Genomic DNA, 22,138 nt, shown 5'->3' on the forward strand with positions numbered 1-22,138 from the left:
CTGTGTCACCACTGTTCCTCTCTACTCTAAGAGCGGATTAGTTGGCATTGTCATGCTGATCGACCCCCTCTGGAAGCTTCCATAAAGCCACATCTTTTTTGTTTTCTTCTCCTTCACCAGTTAACCAGAGGCTGAACTTTTCATCTGAACTCCAGTTTGATAAATGGAGAAAGTGTTTCTACACTGAACAAGAGTCTCCACCTTGAGCTCAACTGCAGGCGGTCTTCAGTCTCGTAAACCTCACGGCTTCCAGTGCCACCTGCCCCACTTCTAGTCTTTGGTAAAAGCTTGCAATGAATCATTTCCCACCGATAACACTGGCTTATGCTGCCCGCTACATTCAAAGCGATTTGAATTATGTGGAGTTTGTGAAAAATCACTGAGTACTGTAGCTCTTAAGCACTGTATTACCCCCTGTATTACCAACTTTGCAATGAATATTCAGCAGTATGAGAAGTGAGCAAGAGAGCTTCAGTAATCAACAACAGCTGAAGAATTGTGATTGTGCCATATATTCAATTTTGTGCCTAGGACAAAATTGTCAGGTGATGAGACCAAGCTTTACCACAAGACAAACGCATCCATAAACACACTGAATGGTTGAGCACACAGAAAGGGGCACAGAAAGGATCATCGGAATAAAACCGTGCGAAGCACACTGACCAATATTTAAATGATTGACATTTTTCAATTTAAACAATATATTTCATAATCGAGGGGGACGCAGTGGCACAGTGGGTTTGACCGGGTCCTGCTCTCCGGTGGGTCTGGGGTTCGAGTCCCGCTTGGGGTGCCTTGCAACGGACTGGCGTCCCATCCTGGGCGTGTCCCCTCCCCCTCCAGCATTACGCCCTGTGTTGCCAGGTTAGGCTCTGGCTCCCCGTGACCTCGCATGGGACAAGTTTTTTCAGACAGTGTGTGCGTGTGTGTGTGTATTTCTTAATCTTGAATCATCTGGAGCCAGTGAATGCTGCATAAAACACAGCTCTTCTCTGACAGTGTCCCGCGCTCCTGTAATTATTCTACTCATCTCCTTTCTGTGATGGAACAATTAGCCTAATAGCGAGAATATGCCAAAATAAACATCCACTTGATCAAAAACAAACAGTGGCTCTACTTTAATGAACACAAATAGAACATAGTTCAACAGAGGCACATTGCAACTAAAAAATTTTTTCTCTAAAATATTGCAACATCCTTATTTTGTTGAAATGTAAATGTCCTCAGATGAAGAGAGGTTAACTTGGTTAGGCGCCACACATAGAAAGGTAATAAAGAAGACGATAAAGTAAAAAAGAATTTGAATGCAACAGAAAAAAAAAAATTACTACTAGCTTGAACTTTAACTTCTGAAACTGTTTTTTCCAAATCAACATACATTTATTTTCACAAATGTATCATTCTCTAGATGTAAAATAAATTTGTTATACTTTTAATACATTTCTTAATGTCTATAATGAGCTTAATTTCAAAAATGTTTAATCACCACATATAAAGCTTCTTAATATTACTGCAACTGTGTCATTTATAAATAGATTTTTTTTTTTTACAAATGATTAGTTTTGAATTTTTTGCTTTGTCTTATTTCCCAAATTCCCTTTTTAAGTCTCTCTCAGACATCAAATGGTTATTTTATACATAATGAAATGGCCATAAAAACAAAACATACATCCTGAAGATGTATATCCTACTGTTTGAAAAGTGGTGGTTTTCAAAAATAAAAAATAAAAACAAATAATACATAATACCATGCATAAGGTTAAGTTGAGGGCAAGTGCGTTTGGCATGAGGAGACTAATGCACTGCTATAACAATGCTGTGGATTATGTTATAGCCTCCCAACACCAGTGACAACTCCAGCATTATAAATACACGTTGTGAACAATCATAAGAGCAAGTCAAGGAATTAACATGCAGGTGGCCCTCATGAAAAAATGTAACAGTCATCAAGTTGGCAATGGGACAATGTCAAGGTGTCACTTTAAATAAAGAACACTAAAAGCAACCTGCGCCACTGAAAAACGCACTTTATGAATAAATGTATAATAATCTAATGTATATACATATCTAACCTCCCATATTCATACTCATACATACTTCATATATTAAATACATGCGAAAATTTAAGCATGCTTTATATTATGGTGCTGATGATCATGATTATTACTATTAATAGACTGGCCTAGTTGAACCAAACATCAAACATATGAAAGCTGTAAGATATTTGTGTGAACACTTAGGCCTACTATGTTAGGAAAAATTACATCGACAGAAAAAGCAGGAAATTGGCTGCCAATAAATAGCCTGCTGCCAAGAAGCTAGCTAAATCCCCATAAATCATCTGTGCCTCGCTGGGCCTCGCTGCCAGTGCAGTGTGGAAACTGGCAGGCGCTTGTTCTCGCTCGTTTCGCCCTCCCCTCGCGTCCTCTGTGACAAAGCTGACACAGTCATAAGAGGGTCTCCATGCTACACAAGTCACCTCTCACAGGTCACCACAACCAATCTGCTGCACAAGGGAGAGGAGCGGAGTTAAAAACAGTCGCCTCCTTCTTGCATCTGCGTTTGAATGTCATTCGAGAATCCACAGTATAAATACTCGTGTTCGGCTATAACAGTTGCCAGCATACTGGAGTTCCACCCGAAGGTGCACAGAGTGTTTTAACTCAGCACTGCGTTCGTGAGGACTACCTGGAATCATACACCTCATTAATAAAGCAGCTATTCCCTCCTGAAAACATGAAACTCAAGGGGCACGAGGCTCTCTGTACAGGTAGGCACCTTCAACAATGCCCTTGTGTATGAAACAAATGGGAAAAACAAAGCCTTTTGTCACTGGGAAAGCTATTAAAATTCCATTTTCATTAGCACAGAGACAGATATTCAGGCACGTTATTGTGTCAGACAGCAAAGCAAGTTAATGTGTTGTACGCCTGTTCTTCAAATCAGTGGTATCTAGGTCATATAGCTCTCAATCTGTTCTTTGTTTTAACAGCTTTGTGTGTCATGCCCAATTTAGGTCACGGTTAACAAACACCACTTGTTCTGACGGCTTCTGGAAGAACTCAGCCCATCAAGGGCTCCAGTCGAAGGATAATAATCTTTTTTATTTAAATTTAAGTATCCTCATTTTGAAGCACAAAATCCATCCCTCTGAAAGTCATATTCATTCTCGCTACCATTTATTGCAGTCTTCCCAAAGGAAAATCACTTCCCTTCACTGTACTGAATACTAGTTTCACACATTTACTGGGTAGCAAATAGCTGTTGTATAACAACCTCAACCTTAATGTCAAACACTGTTGCTAATAATCGCTGCTTTCCAGGTAGCCTGTGAACTAGGCCTAGTGATAACACACAAAGTGCTTTGTCCAGAAAAAAACCTATAGACCTGTAAACTTCTCCCCTTGCACAGTGCTAGTCAACAGTGAGTACATGTGAGCAACCTGTGCAGTACCTGTAGGGAATGATCTGGACAGAAGAGTAAAAGCAAAGCTAATCACAAGCTTCCTACATCTCTAGGAACTGCTGCAGAAGAGCTGGGAAGACACGTGGGCTCATTTCCTGCTCGCTCCGCGTAATTCAAAAGTAATTTCCAGTAAGCGGACTCGGACTTTCGAGCGGCACCGCGAGCACAGAGCGGCCGTGCGCTGCAAGGGCGGTCAAGGGGAGAGGAATGGTTGTCCAAGCACGACCCCTGAGCCTGGCTCCATGCCCCTGGTGGTGGGATGCGGCTCCAGCCCAGGTGGCCCAAGGTGGTATTCAGAGGGAGTGAAGTTGTCAGCTGGCAGAGGCCATCTTGTTAGGAGAGCGCTCCAAGCTCATGGTTCAGGCAGCAAAGTCACAACACAGGCCTTAGTCACTGCCCTATTATTCCAGCTACAAGGTGACACCACGCACCGTCCCTAACGTCGGCGAGGCTAACGGTGCTAAATGACTGTTTTCCCGGTGCTTTTAAACTCTCAGTATTAAGCACTTCATTCGGTCTTACATGTGACAGAGTTGTGTCAAGTTTGGTTATAGTGAACCAAAGCATCAGGAAAATTTAAAAAAAAAAAAAAAAAAAAATTATGACTGCATGAACGCTGTTTCTATGTCAGGTCAGTGCACACTTTTTCCAGTCCTTTATCTGAACAAAAAATAGCTCTGCTTAGCTATGGCTATATGGCACAATTCACCATGAAGTGGGACAAACTTCACAAAGACACATGAAAAGTGGAGGAAAATTCTGGCTAAGTATCCTAACTGATTTTCCACTAGAGCGGCTTTGCATCAGCTTCACGTATGAAGAAATAAGTGATATTTGATCAGAATGCACAGCCGCTTCATTGTTAAAAAACCACAATAAATAAAGCTTCTAATAAAATTACAACTTCATTGTGACATCTGCCTGGGTCTCCCTATAGGAGGACAGCGATGCAGTAACTCTGATTTCAATCAGTTTATAGGGGCTTAAATGGAAGACTTGTGGCAACTAGGTTTTTGTTTCTTGTAACTACGTTAGAGAGATACGGCAACCAGTGTGGTAAGCAGATACAGGTGTGCGTATGTGGACTGCTGGTGTGTGTATACATGTGTGTAAGAAACATTCTCAGAATAAATTACTTTAACAACAAGTTACATTAAGAATAGTGTCATAATTAATATGGCATTTTCAGGATTTATTGAAGATATACTGCAGTTTCATCCCTTTAAGTTTGCGTGCTCTGTGATGCTGGCATTGCTAAAATAAAAAAAAAAAATTGCATTTGGTTCACAGACGCATGCGAGCGTTGAAAAGGGTGTGCTGAAATCATACTGACTGACAACTCAGCCCAGGACAAGTCAAAATTACACATTGTACTGGCTTTGTGTAGCTGAAACCACAGTTCACGGAGACTGAAGAATTAGCCTTTCGTGATACTTGAGCTTTTCCGCAACATGAGATGATTTACAATACAAATGTTGTATGAATTTTTCATTCCGGTGACAATACAAGGCCTGTGATAAATGATTTATGAACACACCCTCAATCCTTCCAGTTTGATTTGCCTCATAGCAAGTGAATGACGCACTGCGCTCATTAAACTTCGCTGAATGGCAGCGTGCCTTGCTATACTCAGTCATACTGCTATTCTTTCCACAGTACGTTAATTCATGTATCACGCACTTAAGATTTTATCAAAAAAAGGAACCATACCTGTCTCTTGTCAAAACTTGTCAGCGTAAGACATTTAAGAGTTCAGTTGAGTGTGAAGATGCATTAATGTGGCAGACAACAATGCTGCTCCAAATAATATATAAATAAAGAATTTCCTCAGAAACTTGTTTAAGGCACCCTTTCACTTCGGGGATTTCCCCGTTTTATTACTGATCTTTGTGGAGATTAAAAAATATTCTTGACACCTTATTGCTCATTGTATTTTCATTAGCAGCTCGAACAGAACCAGAAAAGGCATCTTTGATGCGAGCTCTCCTTTGGGCGAATATTTTTAATATTTAATATATTTTGCTATTGTTCTTCCTTGTGTCAAACTTTCTTCTAGTTGTCTCATTGTGAGTATACAATGTTATTGCTGCATTTATTGAAAATTTTGGAAAACCACCATCTGCAATCTCAAAACAAATGAGACAAAGAACCTTGATCGGTGTCACATTTGTAGTACATTTGCACTTCGCGCAATGCATTTGCATGCATTCAATTATATATTACAGTAAATAAGTCATTCCTTGCTGAATTTGGTTTTATATATGTCTTCAGAAGGATAGATTGCTCAATGAAAAATTAAATGTATAGATGAACCAGAAAAGCAGATAATATGGAGAAATATGTACTTTGACCAGAATGGCGGTTAATCTGTAATTTATTCACTGTTTGAAATGTATTTTACGACACTGGAATCACTGATCCTTTTCACATGCTGCTAAAATATTCATGTGTTCCTATGTCCCAGATATATTACATATATTGGCTGCTATTATAGTAGCTCCTCAGTGAAAATGCTGTAAAATCATCCCAGTATTACTCAAAACATATGGCAGTACTGTAGCCTTATTAAACTTTTTGCAAAACCAGTCTCGAAAAATTTAACCTTTACTCAATACTTTCGGACTAGATGTAGTTAAGCAAAACGTGTCGCCTTTAAAGTGTGCTTTGAAATTCAAAATTGTTTCCCTGTAACTGTCACTTAAAGCATCACGGTTAAATAAACTGAACTTTACATATGGTATTTAAAATAACACTGCAACAGCATAACTTGAATAAAAGCAATGAAGGAACAGAAGCACAGTATGAAAAATGGATGATGAGATGATGTTGAATGCCACCATAAAGCTTTATAATTATTAATTTATTGCCTTCGCAAACAGACACTTCACAGAACGATTTAATAAGTTGTTGCTTTACCTCGAAAATGTTCTCTGTTTCTCAACGGTTATGATCGCTTCCCTTCGTTAGTGCTCCTTTCTCCATACTGAGTAACAGCAGAAGTGTAAAAAAGTCAATCAGGGAGTGACGGAGCAAAGTTCAAGATTTAACCTGTAAGCGATTGCACTAACAAGTCTTACCAGTGGGTTTAGAGCCGTGAGCAAGCAAGAGCATTGCTTGCCATGTCATCCAAATAGCACCAGCAGCAAATGTTTTTTTAACGATTACAATTTCCCACTCTTTCGTGTCAAAAGTGCATGACCGAGAACCACTGTTTCTCACCCGTATGAACAGCTGCTATACATTGGTAATGGACTTCATGTTAATTCCAAAAGGCAAATTTTCACAAAGCATGGCGCACATTCAAAATAAGCTGCCGTAAACCTAGAGGGGATTGCATGCTTTCAGAATCCAGAGAAAAATAAATCACGGCGCTCTTTTCCACCCTCTGTGACTTCCCCCTGTGTCTTGTTACTCCTGATAAAATGAAAATGGGACTTTGCACAGCAGACTGTTCCCCTCTATGTCTGCATGAGAGAATCAGCCTCCCTGATTTGTATTATCCTTCACTTTGCTGTTTGCTCTTTGCATATTTCCCTTCATATTCCATGACACTTTCCTAGCCTATTTTATCATTTTTTAATAGTCAAACATTTTTATAATGATGTCTGCTGCTTATATTCTTGCATTCTATTTGAGTTTTCTATGCACAAAGATAATTAACAGACACTAGTCGCTTCATGTGAAAATATTCCAGTTATAGTACATTAATTTGTCTCCCACAACTGTAAAATGATTCAAATGCATTTGAATGATAGATCTTTTGCTTTCACAGATACAAAAGTATCAGACTGGACAGATATCCTCTGGTATGCTAGTATTATTATTAAATCAACATTAAGAGCTAATGGAAGGCAACTGATAGAATCAGTTCACAGACACATGTCACTGTTGAGAGGAGTGTGTGCTGAAATCATGCTGATCATCTGAATCTTGGTTTGTATACTTATTGTAGCATACGTATTTTAGATTGTCATGTTAAATTAAGAAATGAAGTATTTTGTATTAAATCTAAATATTGCACAAACGACTGACTTTTTAATCAGTTGTAAATGTGAAATCATTTTTACGTTTCCTTTGAGATTTCTGCTAATCAAGTGAGGTTAGGCTTTGATTTGTATCTGCCATGCGACCCCTTTGGGTTTTAAAGAACCATTTCAATTTTCACAGTTCCTCACATAAAAACCTAGTTCTGAATTTTGATTCATGCAGCAGAAGTATTCATTTCCCCCTCGCTGGTTTGATAAAGGACAGTTAGCAGAAAGTTAAAGGCCTCTGCCAACCTGCTGGAATAGCACAAACCAGAGAATCCATCACTCGACTATTATTATTCACTTTGCTAACACTTCTACAGTTTTAAACATTCATACTTTTAGATGACTTACTGTAGAAATTATATTTTAGGAGTGTATTCTCACACACAACTCCAAAGTTTGTTCATGGCTGGGGTAGCTTAAGATACATTCTTAAAGTGGAGCTGTTGGTTATTTCTGTGAAAGCCTTGAGTCCAAATAAGAACACTAACCTTAGTTTTCATGGACCTAAACTAATATCCCCTTTTGTCAAATGATCTATTCAGGAGATTTTACAAATGTACAGTACATGGAACTTCACACACAACATCTGAACCGCTTGTCCCATACGGGGTCGGGGGAAGCCAGAGCCTAACCCGGCAACACAGGGCATAAGGCCGGAGGGGGAGGAGACACACCCAGGATTGGACGCCAGTCCATCACAAGGCACCGCAAGCAGGACTTGAACCCCAGACCCACCAGAGAGCGGGACCCGGTGCAACCCACTGCGCCACCCTACATGGAACTTTTGTGCATTTAAATATTTGATTCTTACTACTAGTCTATAAAGCGGTTATAACCATTAAATGTTTCATAGTCTGAATACAGAACAACAAATTGAAAAATCTCCATGATGTAAAAATTACACATTTCGCTACAGTAGTTACAATCTGCTGGTTTAATAGTGTTTAAAGTGAATTGACAAGCTTGACCATGTCAACTTTTTTCTCTAATGATGGTTGCTGAAACCAATGATGCAAGTTCTTCCAATTGGTGTGACGGTTGGTTCCATGTTTTCAATCGATCTTTAATCATTTTCATCCACTAGCACTTCGTCACACTTGAGTTGATCCTTTCAGTATATGCAGTTTTTCAAAATATTGCGAGTATAATTACGTTCACAAGTTCCTAAAATGTGCGGTCTATAGACAGAAACTGACCTTAACCAAGGGTATAAAATACTGTAGCCGTAAATGACAGAAATATCACTGCGTTGTTCCCATGTCCTCGGTAGCATTTTGCACTGTTTCCTTGGTGTTGGGTGGCAGTGGTACTGTGTGCTCCGCTGAAAAACATCCTCAGAAACTTCTGTACCTTGTTTGAAGATTCTTGTGATTTGTCTATATTGCTTCTTCATGTCACTTGTTTGCAGGTCAGATTTAGTCTTGCCGAGTCTTAATGAAAAGGGTTTCATTCCTTTTTTCAGTGGAATCAGTTTGAAACTAAAACATTCCAGTGATGAGGTTTCATATGAGTTACTACCTGCCAAGTCACTTACAAAATAGACTATGAAGCTCAAGACATATGTACAAAACAGTTAGTTCTACACCGATTTATTTCCACAACTCTTAGTCTTTATGTTTTATGGGGTTCTTATTATTGTTGTTGCCAATAATAATAATAATAACCTAAGTATTATTAATATTATGACACAAAATATTCTATTAATCGAATAAGATTATATTATATATTGTAATACTAGAATTATAATACTGTATATTATATAATCCCATGTAAGTAAAGTGGATTGGAAGCAACTGGGCTGACCATTCTGAAATAAAATGATGCAGTTTTATTATGTGGGCAGAGCTAGAGAGAAAAGTGGAGGATGTCTTGTAACAGGACAGGCAACCAGCCACAGGAACTGCAGCAATATCTCACTCCCCTTGAGAGCTAGTTCTGTTTCCAATGAGAAAGTCTACTGAACACAAAAAACCACGCTGAAAGAAATCACAACGGACTCGGACCAGACTGTGGCTGCTTTGCTGAGTTGGCCAAAAGTAGATTTGGACAATTCCTGCAGAACGTGGGGACTCCCAGCCAACCATACTTCCAGTGTTATTGTGCCATGCATTTCCATTTAGAGAAACAATAAAGACTGAATTAGTGAATGCTTGTTCAAGTATATCACAAAATACATAAACACTTCTACAAGATATAAAAACAAATCTGACATCACTGACAGATATGCAAAAGAACTAGCTCTTGAACAGATGTGGAGGTCGGGCCACCCATGTTTATAAACTGATCTGTGTAGCTGAACGGCCGAATTCCATCTAGAAACATAATTACCTTTTTCAAAAGATGTTTAATATTTTTCATTTCACCGGATAACTTTTTGCAAAGTATTGCTGCACAGAAAATGTCAGCATGTTTTAAGAAGGTTGGATTCACATGATCGTGTTGATGTGTAAGCAAAACATATTGCTGGGATGCATGAAGAATTTTGAAGAAATTTTCACTCATCTCCACAGTGTATTTTGTTGCTCTGAGCTATGATGACAACAAGTCCCTGTTGGGCAAACAATCTGTGACAGTTCTCATTCCTGTAAGAACAGTGGTTGTCATGGAACAGTAAATCCTGAGTTAATATGCAAACAGTAGTTCAGGTGGGCCACCTAATTCCACTGAAGGTGAGCACACACAAATGAAACACATTCCCATATAAATGAAAGATATTTCCTCACCGCCAGGGACGGGAAAAAAGAAAACCCTTGAACGTATTTTTAACAATCCAGCATTCCCCTCAAATTTGTCCAGCTATCATTGAGATTGAAAGTGGTGGTAAAGAAAGGACAATGACCACTGGCCTTAGCAGGCCCTCAGTACTTCCTCAGGAGCAGTCAGAAGTGCCAGCAAGTTGATCAAAGCCTTCTGAAAGCAATTAGCTCAGGTCCCCTATGCTCCATATTTCCTCGAGTGTGCTCAAAATTTTAAAAGGAAAGACCGCGAAGGGAAAAGCTGTGAAATATTCCCAATATCAAGATTTTTTTTTTTTTTTTATTCCTGCTACTCTGAATATTGTTATGATCAAGCAGAGGAAGGAGATTAAGACGTGTGCCTGGCAGGCATAACAGATAAGGACAGGTTTCTTGTGCATTAGGGCTAATTAGAGTTAAGGAAGTTCTAATCTCTGAATTCACTTCTGCCCTCGACGTCAAAGAAAATGAAAGCAAGCAGGAATCGACACTCCTTGGGTTATACTTAACCATGTCCTGAGGTGGGTGTTTGGCTGACTTCCTTTCTAAAGTCTGACGCTAACGTTTCATCTCTTGCTCTCCGGCTGTGTGCTCCACTCATAACACCGAGCTTTCAGTCCTCATGCTGATATTCCCTCGTAATCCTCCATCCTGGCCGGAACACAACTCCGTATCGTTCCAGACCAAATAAACAGCCTTTGTTGATAGTCAGTGTCGCAAGAAAACGTAAAGATTTAAGTATCTCGGCTATTTGGATGCTGTTGTGTTTGTATACGCCGGCAGGGCACCTGGAAGGGCACCGTTTGCCCTGTGAGTTGGGCTTCAGCGGCCTCGGTGTGTGTAATAGGATTGCAGCATGTGGCGTGTGGAATTCTGGCAAGGCGTTTCTGTACGCTGATTCACAGTCGTAGCAAACCAAATTCTCTAAATGGTGGTGATTAGGGATTCTGTTTGATTTGCTTGGAGGCCAAGGGGAGGCAGAGAAACACGGCGGGCCAAGGTCATGCTGGCAATAAGCAGCCAAGTCCCCAGCCTCAGACGCACCCCAAAATCCTCCCTTAGGGCTCATCCAGATTGAGCACATTCAGGTTAACAACCCTCTGAGTCCAATGAGCGAAGTCTTGTAGGAGTCTGAACTATTTCAAAATTTGACAAGAGCTCACAGAGGGTATTTCTTATGTAAAGTACCACTTGCTGAAAACCTCGATAAAGATCTTACTGTATCGATAGGACAACAGTATAACTGAAGCCACCGAACATAAAGCCAATACAACAGAATACCAAGCAAGGTATAAACATGAAGTGGGATCACCTTAAAGCAAATGTGGACTTTCGAAATTAAAAAAAGCAAATTCACTAATTCTTAGGATTCTTCAGCAACGTCTGGACCTGTTACCCGAATTTGAATCTATTGTGTTATATTATCTCCACACACTTCAGCAGGGTTCTCCACGTATAAACATTTTTAGAAGCCGGTGCTGCTTTTTGACAACCTAATTATCCTCTCTGTGATATCTACTACTTGTGAATAATGAATTAAAAGGTAATGAAACTTTTTAGACACTAATGTGATTTAATCTTTTGCTATGCTCAAATTGTGCAAAACTACAGGGTGAAGGTAAGATTTTCCATTACTGCATCAGTGTGGATCAATGCAACATCTAGAGATAATTGGACAGAGTTGTATGGAAATAACACAAGTCACCACAACAGCAAACTGACAGTGACAATAAATGTAATGGACTCCAGCAACAAAAACGATTGATTTTAAATGCCTCGTAACTGCTGATTTAAAACGGAGACGCTGCATTTTGTCTGCGTATTACTATTTTCTGTCTTGAGCAGTGTCAAATACTTTATTTTGCATGGTATGCTAAACAGAGGACTGTTGATTTATTGATGATTAATTTCCCTCTCTTTTTCAGAGTAATTGTAAGCAGCTCTTATGCTAGACTGCCACTGTCACAGTGACAATGAAATGAAACGGTCCCATGTCTGCAGCACAGCGTTTACCTGCAATTTCCATTACTAGCACACTAGGAAATGCGGCATGCCAACACATGTCAAGCAACCTCTATACAAAGCAGGTCCAGTAAAAGGAATGAGCAATTACTGGTTCCATAATGGAAAATTTGAAGATACGCGATTTTATCTCAAGGCCTTTCTTTCTGAAGTAACAGCGATCTAACGCATGTCCTTGTCCTACATTACAAACGGGACAAATGCCCCTTTATCAAATATAAAAGTCTACTTTCACACTAAATATACAGATCATATCTTTGCACCATATGAAAAGAGCAGGCAAAACTTTAAAACAGAGCTCTTCCTCTTCTTTACCCTAACACAACATATACATGAGTACATAATAATGCAACACAGATGAGACTCATTTCAGGAGTACTACAGCCAGGACTAGCTTTCTCTGTCTTCACTGCTGTGCAGCTAGCCTCAATACCATGTGCGCAGTGGGATGGTTACAATGGCAGGCATTCTGCACACCTCAGTTCTTTGTTTAGCAAAACGAAATGAAATCTCTTAATAAAAACAAAAAAGCAGTATGTTAGCATATAAGGTATGCGGCGTTCAGAAATGTGTCATTCGAATCCAGGGAAAATTCTCGTAGGATTGAAACTAAGTAGGCTGCTTTGGCTGAGAGCCGGCCATCAAATCCAAGCCAAGGATGGAGGAGCAATTCTCTGGAAACAGCTCCCTCGTTCACCGTGGTAGAGTCTGGCTCCAGACACAGACACAGACACAGACCCCCTCCCCCTTACACCAGCCCTTAGGACCGCTGGCAGCTGCACAGTCCAAAAAGACAGCGTGAGACCTCTGTGAAGCGCCTCTCTCCTATTGGCTGCTCCTCCTCCTCATCCCTGCCACCTGGAATGGAGCAGCTGTGTGGTAGCACTGGTAAGTGAGCCACACCAGTGCCTGAGGCCCAACTACAGGTGTGTGCTCTTATATGTCCACCTTGACAGTGACAACTTTGCTGACTACTGTTCAGGGCACTGTGGCACGAACACAAGACACCCGATTCCTGTTAAACATTGCACTGCCATCTGCCATATAACATATTATCAAAACCTAAAATATTACACCGATCTATAGCGTTAAGCCAATTTTCCATTTCAGACCATTCTAAGAATTTGTCCTGCAATCATTCAATCAAATTTATTCAGTTAATAGTCTTCAGTGTTCATTTCTCATTCTTGGATGCTACTCTAAATCGATGGGGCTTCAAAGGGACGATCGCATCAGAATGGCATCCCGGGGCGAGTGAGAGCAACAGGGCTATTTGCGGCTAATTGGGGAAGCCGACGTGCAGAGAGCACTAGCTCTACCGGCCACGCAAATGCACGTCTGCGCATGGTAATTAGTCCCATGTTTGCGTCTCTCCCCGGTGCATTTTTTTCCGTAGCTAATTTCACGTGTGAGTAATTAAACTTGCTACAACACCTGGAAACGGCACTTTGTGAGAAAATGCCGTTTGGATCCCTGTCATCTCAATTTGCGTGGCACCCAAGAGAATGCAATAAACAACACCAAAGCCCTGCAGCATTTCCGTAGAATAAACTAATCACCCGGATAACAATTTGAACCGTTGTTTTAATATAATGTGTGGATCTCTTTTACAAAACAAGATAAAATTAATTTTGAAATCTCCAAAAAATAAAATGTCTAAGTCTGAGATATAATCAGTAAGTCATTTTCCGTGAAGCCCCAGGGAAGAGATAAAGCAAGAATGTTCTGCACAGAAGCACAGGTGAAGGTCATTAATTTTCTCCTTATTTGCCCTGCGTTTATCATGCAAATGGATAAAGATTTTAATTTAATGTGTGATTAGGTTCATTCCAGGTCCCTTGGGATGCCCCTTGTCGTTTTAGGCATTCATGCTAAATGGACAGCCTAAAGACCATTTAACACAGGGGCAATTATTATGGTCCTTTCCCAATTTGTCCTTTAGTCACAGAACTCTGCACTGGGTATGAATACAGTTCCCAGTAATGTTTTCTGTTCGAATAATGTAAAAATATGACCAGTCAGATTTATTGATTACAGCACTACACCAGGCTATTAATCCTCATAGTGTTGAATGGCACTCTAATAACTACTGTTGGGTGCTAGGAGAAAGGTACTTATGGCAGGTGACAATGTGACTGTACCCTCAAGTACTGAGAAACACAAATTCACAATCAAAACAGAGAAAAATTATTTATTGTAACGAATGACCTCCCCAAGAACTTTGTAAACATTGTAAGTGTTTAGTTCTGGATTCAAATTTTACCACCATATGAGGAAAAATTTAAGGAAACAGTACAAAATACCTCCCCTCAAAGCCTAACAATCAGACCCAACCAGACCTTACACTAGTAAAACTATAAATTACCTGTACAAGGGGAAAAAATTAGTAGCCACAGACTGATGTCATAAGATGTACCAAACATGTTAAGCTTATGTCACATACTGCCCTATATGACAGCCTTAAAAATAGTAATACAGCCAACTAAAATACTGCAATTCATTAAAAGGGGGCTATAAATAAAATTTAAAAATTAAATACTCTTATTTCAAAACAGGCTACTGAAATTTTAACCAGAAGAATTAAAGGTATGTTCAGTTAAACTAATTTAGAAAGAACCCAATAGAATACAAAGGTGTATTAAGGTGCATAAAATTCTCTTTTACAAAGGAGTTTCCACCCTTCTCTACACTCAGAGCACTCTTCATGTCAGATGTATCTTCGTGACCTGGGTGTAAGATGACCTAAGAACAACTGTTTCCTTGCGCATCGTGGCTGTGGTAATGATCTGCAATGACATGTGATAAGGCTTAGGTTTCTAAGAGCTCCATTAGCTAGGCTTTTCGTTAGACAACACACTAATAAAGCCATATTCTTGTGTACTGGGGTTAACAAATGTGTAGCACAATATCATCTACTGTCTTTCCTGTAAACAAACCCTGAAGAACAAAAGTAAGCTTCATTGTGAAAAAGCAAAATTCCATGCAATTCCCAGTTGGGTCACATAGAAAGAATCCAGTCTCTTACATAACCTCAAGATTTTTTCCAGATTTTCCAGACTCTTCAGTGTAACTGGATTAGTATAATAAAGAATAAGGGTAAAATCAAAGTCCAAATATTTAACAGATTCCTCCTGAATCACTGGATTTATTTACCTTAAACAATCATGTTTGGACAATATAAAAAGCCAGTGATCCAATACATTGTTTCAGTAATATGTATTCTGCTACTCTTGCTTATTTGACAGTCTTTACCATGGAAAGGTAGAACTGGTACACAATGAATGCAATAAGGCTTATCAGGACTGCAGATGACATTCAGACTATCAGAGTGGGTAGATAACTCCATCTAAACATCACTGAGACCATCTCAACATCCCTGAAAAGGCCTGAATGCAGGGGAACCAGCCGTGCTTTATGAGACGGAAAGCATTTGGCGATTGGAACTTAAGGAACTTTCACCAGCTAAGCATACAGGCACCTGTACCCCTTATTTACAGATCAAACCGAGTCGTTAACTTTAGTTCTCCTGGATCAACAGTCAAAAGGGGAATGTGGTCTTGTACCCTTGTCTGTTCCACTCCCCTGAGCAAACCAACAGAGCCCTGCCAAAGTAATGGGTCATCTGCCCCCAAAGCAATGATCAGATCTGTCAGTAACGGTGATCATGTGACTGCAGCACATTAAGCCCTCCAACCTGTCCTCACAGCAGCAGCCCATGGGAGCAAGAAAACCTAGAATGAAGTGTTCTGTTTTCAGTCACGTACGTAGTCAGAGGAAGTAATTTTCCACACGGGAGTTAATTATATATACTCTCATACCTATGGCCATCGCTGTGACAAAAATGCTTGCTTTGCATGCCATTTTTCATGCCCTTCTGATCTGAGGGCTCTTTCTTCTGATGAGAACGTTGTACATGAACTTCTTTCTTGTGGAGAAGTGCCAAAGGATATTAAACTCCATATTATTTTTGATGGTATTCAAATGAATTTCAGCGCATTTCACTGCAGCAAGTCAAAGACCCTAATTCAATTAAGAGACCTTCTTTCTTGTCGCTGTGCTGTTACTACTGATGACAGTATATGCACAGCAATGTTTTTAAATTATAACTGCTCATGCAAAACATTTTCAATGTCAGTGAACATGAAACCGCTTAAAGTGTCTTATCACCAAAAGCAAAATGCAATGCATAACAAAGCTAATTAAATACTTACTATTCATATTTAAATATATTATGACTTTTACAAATTCACTGCTTCATTAATACCTTTATTAAAAGTGCAGTTCAGGGTAACTACCTTCTAGGGGAGAGTAAGGTTTGAACAGTAACCATCAGAAATGAAGTCCATGCCCTTAATTGCTAAGCTACTTGCTGTAAACTTGAAACACCCTGAAAGGCCAGGAGGTCGCAAAGTTTCTTGACCCAGTCCCAGGAACTATAGATTATATATCATGAGATAGTGCTTCAACCCGGAGCATCCATTCTTTAACAAACTTGTTACTTATCACTTCACCTTAGTCAGAGAATTTTCCATAGTCAGTATGTTAAAAAAATTATTAAAAAAATAAACTGAAATTGTTCAATGTACGACACCAAATACATTTATACTCAATAGTGAGGCTCAAAAGAGCATTATTAGTGCAATGAGGTGCAGATTGCAAACAAGACCACCTCACATTTGCCAGCACTAGTGTTTTACAGAGCTACTTAGTTTGAGCATTCAGTTTTCGAATGCAGAACAACTGCTGCATATCCAATGACACTTTAACATGCATTAGATTTGACTAAGGGATAACAATGAATCTTTCTAGCACATAGCTGATGTGGAAGTCTTCCTGTGGCTCATCATCATTGCAGGGTCCCTGTCTTGGTGTGCGGTCAGGCTGCAGGCATGTAGACCATAAAAAGCCACATCAGACTTCCACTGCACATATTATCACTATAGACGACAACACACAGACTTCACCCTGAATGTTTCTTTTCCTTTTTTCCAATTACAAGAAGTACCACAGCTCCTTTTCCATGGGCCTGAAGAAAAAAAAAAAACATACCCAAGGATGGATTAGTCATTTCAAGGACAGAGTAAGACTGAAGGCGTCTGTGAAGATACAGAGGCAACAGAACAGAGTAACTGACATACTATCAACAATCACATATTTGCACACATCTCTTACAAAGCCAGCATACATTTGTATTTTATGAAAGAATGGCAGTGTTGTAAATTAGTTTCCAATATATGGATGAAAACAATTTTTTGAGTATTTATAGACTTGTGCAGTAATGCAATAACAATGCAGTGTAACTAATGCCATAATAAATCTGTGGAAGATAGTAATACGTGCTTTATATAATAATGTGTTCAATGTGCCTTAAAATATGCAATAGACATTTGATTAGTAAGGGTAAAAATACATGTTGAATCTCACTGTGCATTCCTCTCAGTTGAATATAATCACAAAGTCATTAGGAATTCTGAATTGCTCTTCCTGTTTCCAATCCTACAGTATAAGAAGAGATGGAAAGGCATGTTAGGTGATGGGCTAAATGCTGGGTGTAGTGATATCAGGCTCCTTGGTTAAAGCAGTTGGCCTGGAAGATGAAAAGTCCTAACAGAACCATGCCTTTTTCAATGTCAAGACGTTGATTTGCTTCCTGAGATGATCCCAGCACCCCATCTTCCTGATGAATGTTGAGGTGAAACTCCAAGGACTTCTCTGAAGAGACTCCCATCACAACCCCCCCTTATGTAGGCCTGAAGACATAACAGCACACCTGCAAGAAGCATCACTAAATCTAATGTCCTTTATAACAAGAAGAGTTTAGAGAGAACCCACCAAACTGGTTTTAAATGTGTCATAAAATATGATAACCTGTAAGACAAAGTCATTTTTAAATTGCAAGTCCAGTTGCATTTTAAGACTGGCTAATATTAGATGTTTAAAGTTCCATTTTATTGTTTCTTCTAAGGTCTAGATCTATTTGGGGTCTAAAGGGCAAATTCGGAATATAGCAATGATACATTTCCATCTTGTCTTAAATATTAAAAGAAAAACACTAATTTTCAGATACTGCTGAGTGTAAAGCAAATGTCTACACAGGCTGACATGTCATATTTCTGAAGAGCAACATGACTTGCAAACCGCTCTAAAAAGTAATTAACTGTACACCAGTCTTCATTCATTTCCCTTCAGCTCAGTCAAACACGGACTTTCTCTAGCTCATGCTTGAAAAGAGTGCAACAAAAGTAGTCCTCAGGGACTCATCCCCGCTACTCCATTTTCAAGAGAATATAATTTCTGAATTATGAGATTATATCCAGCAGCTACTGCAGAGAGAATTTAGAGAGAGTTTATCAGTACCCCAAACACAAAGTGAGAGTAAAACAGGGTATCAGTGGGTCAGTAGTGGATTCCAGTTGCGGACAGCCTGCTGATAGGGGATGAAACTTTCAACAGGAAGGGATTTTGGACAGAATGTTCAATCTATCAGAAAGCTGTCACTGACTTTGTAAGATGAGCACATGAGCTGATCAAGGTAAATTAGAATGCCTTTCTAATCTCTGTAACTTCCGAAGAGTTGGAACAGAATTGTGGACACTCAAGCAAGAGACAACTTTCACAGCTGAAACTAAGAGCATCTTATGGGAGTTCTCTTAGTACATTTCGGAGACTGAGCTTCAGGGACGGAACAAAAAAAAGTAATAATGGGGCACACTAAGCATTAAACATAACTGATGGAAGTAGACTACTGGGAAATGCAAAAACAACAGCTCCTCACCAGAGCAGAGAACCACCAGCTGCATTCGTTTGCTTTTGTTCTGGGAAAATGAAAGAGAACACAGCACAGGGAAGTGTTGCTATTTTTATAATTGTTAAAAATGGAAGAAAAAATAGTATAAATTAAACGTATTAAGACCTGCCCTGCTTCTGCTGGTTTTACTATGAAATGTCAAATGAAATGCATAATTCCTCAGGGAGTTTATGAGGAAGCATCCATCCTCTGAATGCTCATCGTTGGCCCACAGAGGTTTGAGATACCTGCATGAGTCCCATAAGCAGAGGAAAAAACCTTAAAAAAAGCCATAAATATATTGAAGCTTTAATCCAACAAGACTTGTGTACGGGCCACACTTCAGGCTGCATTTCCACTGGATTTTTTTTGTGTGCAATCCAACCGTGACGTGGTCCAAATGTGTCTTGTACTCAGGCCAGATGCAGCAACTGTGCAAATGCATGTTCTGATAACACCAAACTGGTACAAAAACTCTAATATTTGAAAGAAAAACTGTTTCACATTGCACAGAGACATGACTGATTCCCTGGGCTGAAAAAACTCTAACTTTTGACTCTGACTAAAGAGGAGTTTAACAGGGGATAGCTGGTAGCATAGTAGTTAGTGCTACTGCTTGTGGATCTAAAGGTTTCAGGTTTAATCTCCATCTCTGGCTGTAGTACCCTTGAGCAAGGTACTTACCCTAAATTGTGCCAGTAAAACTACCCAACTGTTTAAATGAGTAAATAATTGTAAGCATGTAGCTGTAACATTATAAGTAACTTTGGAGAAAAGCATCAGATTAATGTAACAGTACAGTTTGGTAATGAAAGACTGGCTATTTTAAAACAGGGAATGAAAACAAAACAATATGCACAATAAATTGCACATTTTTCTTCTCCAGTGTTCACACCACTTCTAAGGGAAGCATATCTGACAAAATCTGCCTCAGTCTGAAATGAAAACAGTAAACAAAAACATTTTACTGTAAGTCCTGCAAAGTAATTGGGTTCATACTAATTAACCAAACAAAAGAAAATAACAAACAAAAGAAACTAAAGAAACAAGCAAAAACGTAAGCAACAGTGCCAAAATATTAAGACTATAGGTAAACTTGAAACCTCAGTCTCACATGTTTCTAACTATTTAACACAACAGCACTCAGTATAACTAAAGTACAATCAAAAATCAAAAAATGATCTGCCCTTTTATTACAGCTGCAACATACAGAATGTTGAGAGACTAATAGCTGCCCTGAGCATCTGCAGTTTAGAATATATGTAGAATAAATATATTGTATAAATACAAATCCAGCACAGAGGGTAAGTCCCTGTAGGGTTGTGTTTGCTCCACATTCGGCCCCTTGCCCACCCATGAGTTGCTTGAGCGATAAGACGATTAGATGTAAGCCTGCTAGTCCACGGCCCTGCCACCCCCAACCCCCCCTTCTGTTTACACACTGTCCCTGGTGGGCACTTCACTGCTCACGCTTGACCTCCGGCCAACGGCAGTGATGTCATTTGGAATTAGAACTTTGAAACGTTGCTGCTGTCTGACAGCTACAGATGGAGTGTTTGGTTTTTTTTGGAATTTCTGCACAAGTTTGCACCTGTCGGTCTTGGCTCAATACAGTCAGCTAAAAGAGTACTAAGAAGTAGATGCTGCATAAATCTACAATAAAACTAATGCGCTCCCTGGCGTTAAGGTTTCTGCTACTCTAATCTAATATACTTTATATAAACTGTTTATGAACAATAAGCAGGAAGAAAGTAACCACAGCTTTTCCAAAAGCATTGCTACCAGTGTAAAGTTCAACAGAGACCACAGAGACAATTCATAAGTAATGAGAAACAATATTGTCCAGTCAAACGAATCAACAGTAGAACTTTGCAGTCTTGATTAAAGATGAATATAGAAAACCAAACACTTTTTAAACAGAAGAACCCTGTATTAATCTTAACGCATAAGGAGTGAAGTTTCACAATTCAGGCTGCTTTGTGATTTCAAGAGCTCTGCCTGTTGCTACCTAAAAAAAACGATCACTATTTAGTTTTGTGAAATGTCTTTAGAGCAGAATGTCAGGCACTTTCCCAATGACCTTCACCTCAACTGAAACAAAATGATTATCCTAAATCTATAACTGTAGTATAAATATAGAAGAACTGGTGCAGAATTTTATTTAAAAAAAGGCAAACTCAAATTAAAATTTTGTGGCAAGACAGCTTCTGAATGTAAAGAGAATGAGTGTAAGACTAAAATTTCTCTAAACTAATGTGACAGTATGCTACTTAAAAATATTACCAAAGATATTTAAAAGATTCAAGAAAAGTTCACAAACTTCATGTTGGAACTGCAAAGGCTTATACACAATTTGACTGAAAGACATTTGTTATAAAAAACAATTAATAAAAAAAAAAAAAAAAAAAAAAAAAAACTTTGAACAATATATGCTTTCTTGTCACTAAGAAGTTTTTTTAAAGATTTATCCTCAATGCTTTTTGATACTTTCAAGTAGCAGTGCCATGATCCATTCACATTTGGCTAAATATAGCCATAAAACTTGAAGATAATGTCCTATGGTACTCTGCAGCTTAAAATCTAACCTAAAATTACTGAGTGAGTCATCCATACTTTGTAATCAGTAGTTTACAGGGATGTCCAGGAGTCATTCCAGCCTCTACCATAGCCCCAAGAGAGCCATAAAACACTGCATTCAAAGGAATCAAGTTTTCAAGAGAAAATTTTCATAGCATAACAAGTTTCAACTGCTACTGTTTTGACAAATTCATTTCACCCTTCAGAACCTGTTCCAAATGTACATCTTCACAGAAACACAGGGCAAAGAGCTTAAAGTGGGAGATTTGCATTAATCAATAGCAGATTGAGAAGACTACTGGCAGCACTCAGACTTTCTGCTTGGGTTGCTGGGAGAAACTGGTGCATTTTGACAGGCAAAAGCTTCTAATCATTACAACTTAACTGATCTTGTAGTGTAAGGTTTGACCAGCAGAGTGCTTTATTTACATCATTAGTAACACACACAATGGTCTGGTCATCTGCCTAAGGGTGGGTCACACAGCAGAATGGTTTTTTTATTCAGTCTAAACAGTAG

General features: G+C 39.1%; 1 protein-coding gene across 1 annotated transcript in view; it reads right to left on the reverse strand.

Annotated features, from left to right (window-relative positions):
• Positions 1–22,138, reverse strand: part of LOC108935187 (disabled homolog 1-like) — an 87,496-nt gene that overhangs the window by 63,344 nt on the left and 2,014 nt on the right. The window lies entirely within an intron of this gene.

The sequence above is a fragment of the Scleropages formosus genome, chromosome 3 (genome assembly GCF_900964775.1).
Source record: "Scleropages formosus chromosome 3, fSclFor1.1, whole genome shotgun sequence".
Lineage (NCBI taxonomy): Eukaryota > Metazoa > Chordata > Actinopteri > Osteoglossiformes > Osteoglossidae > Scleropages > Scleropages formosus.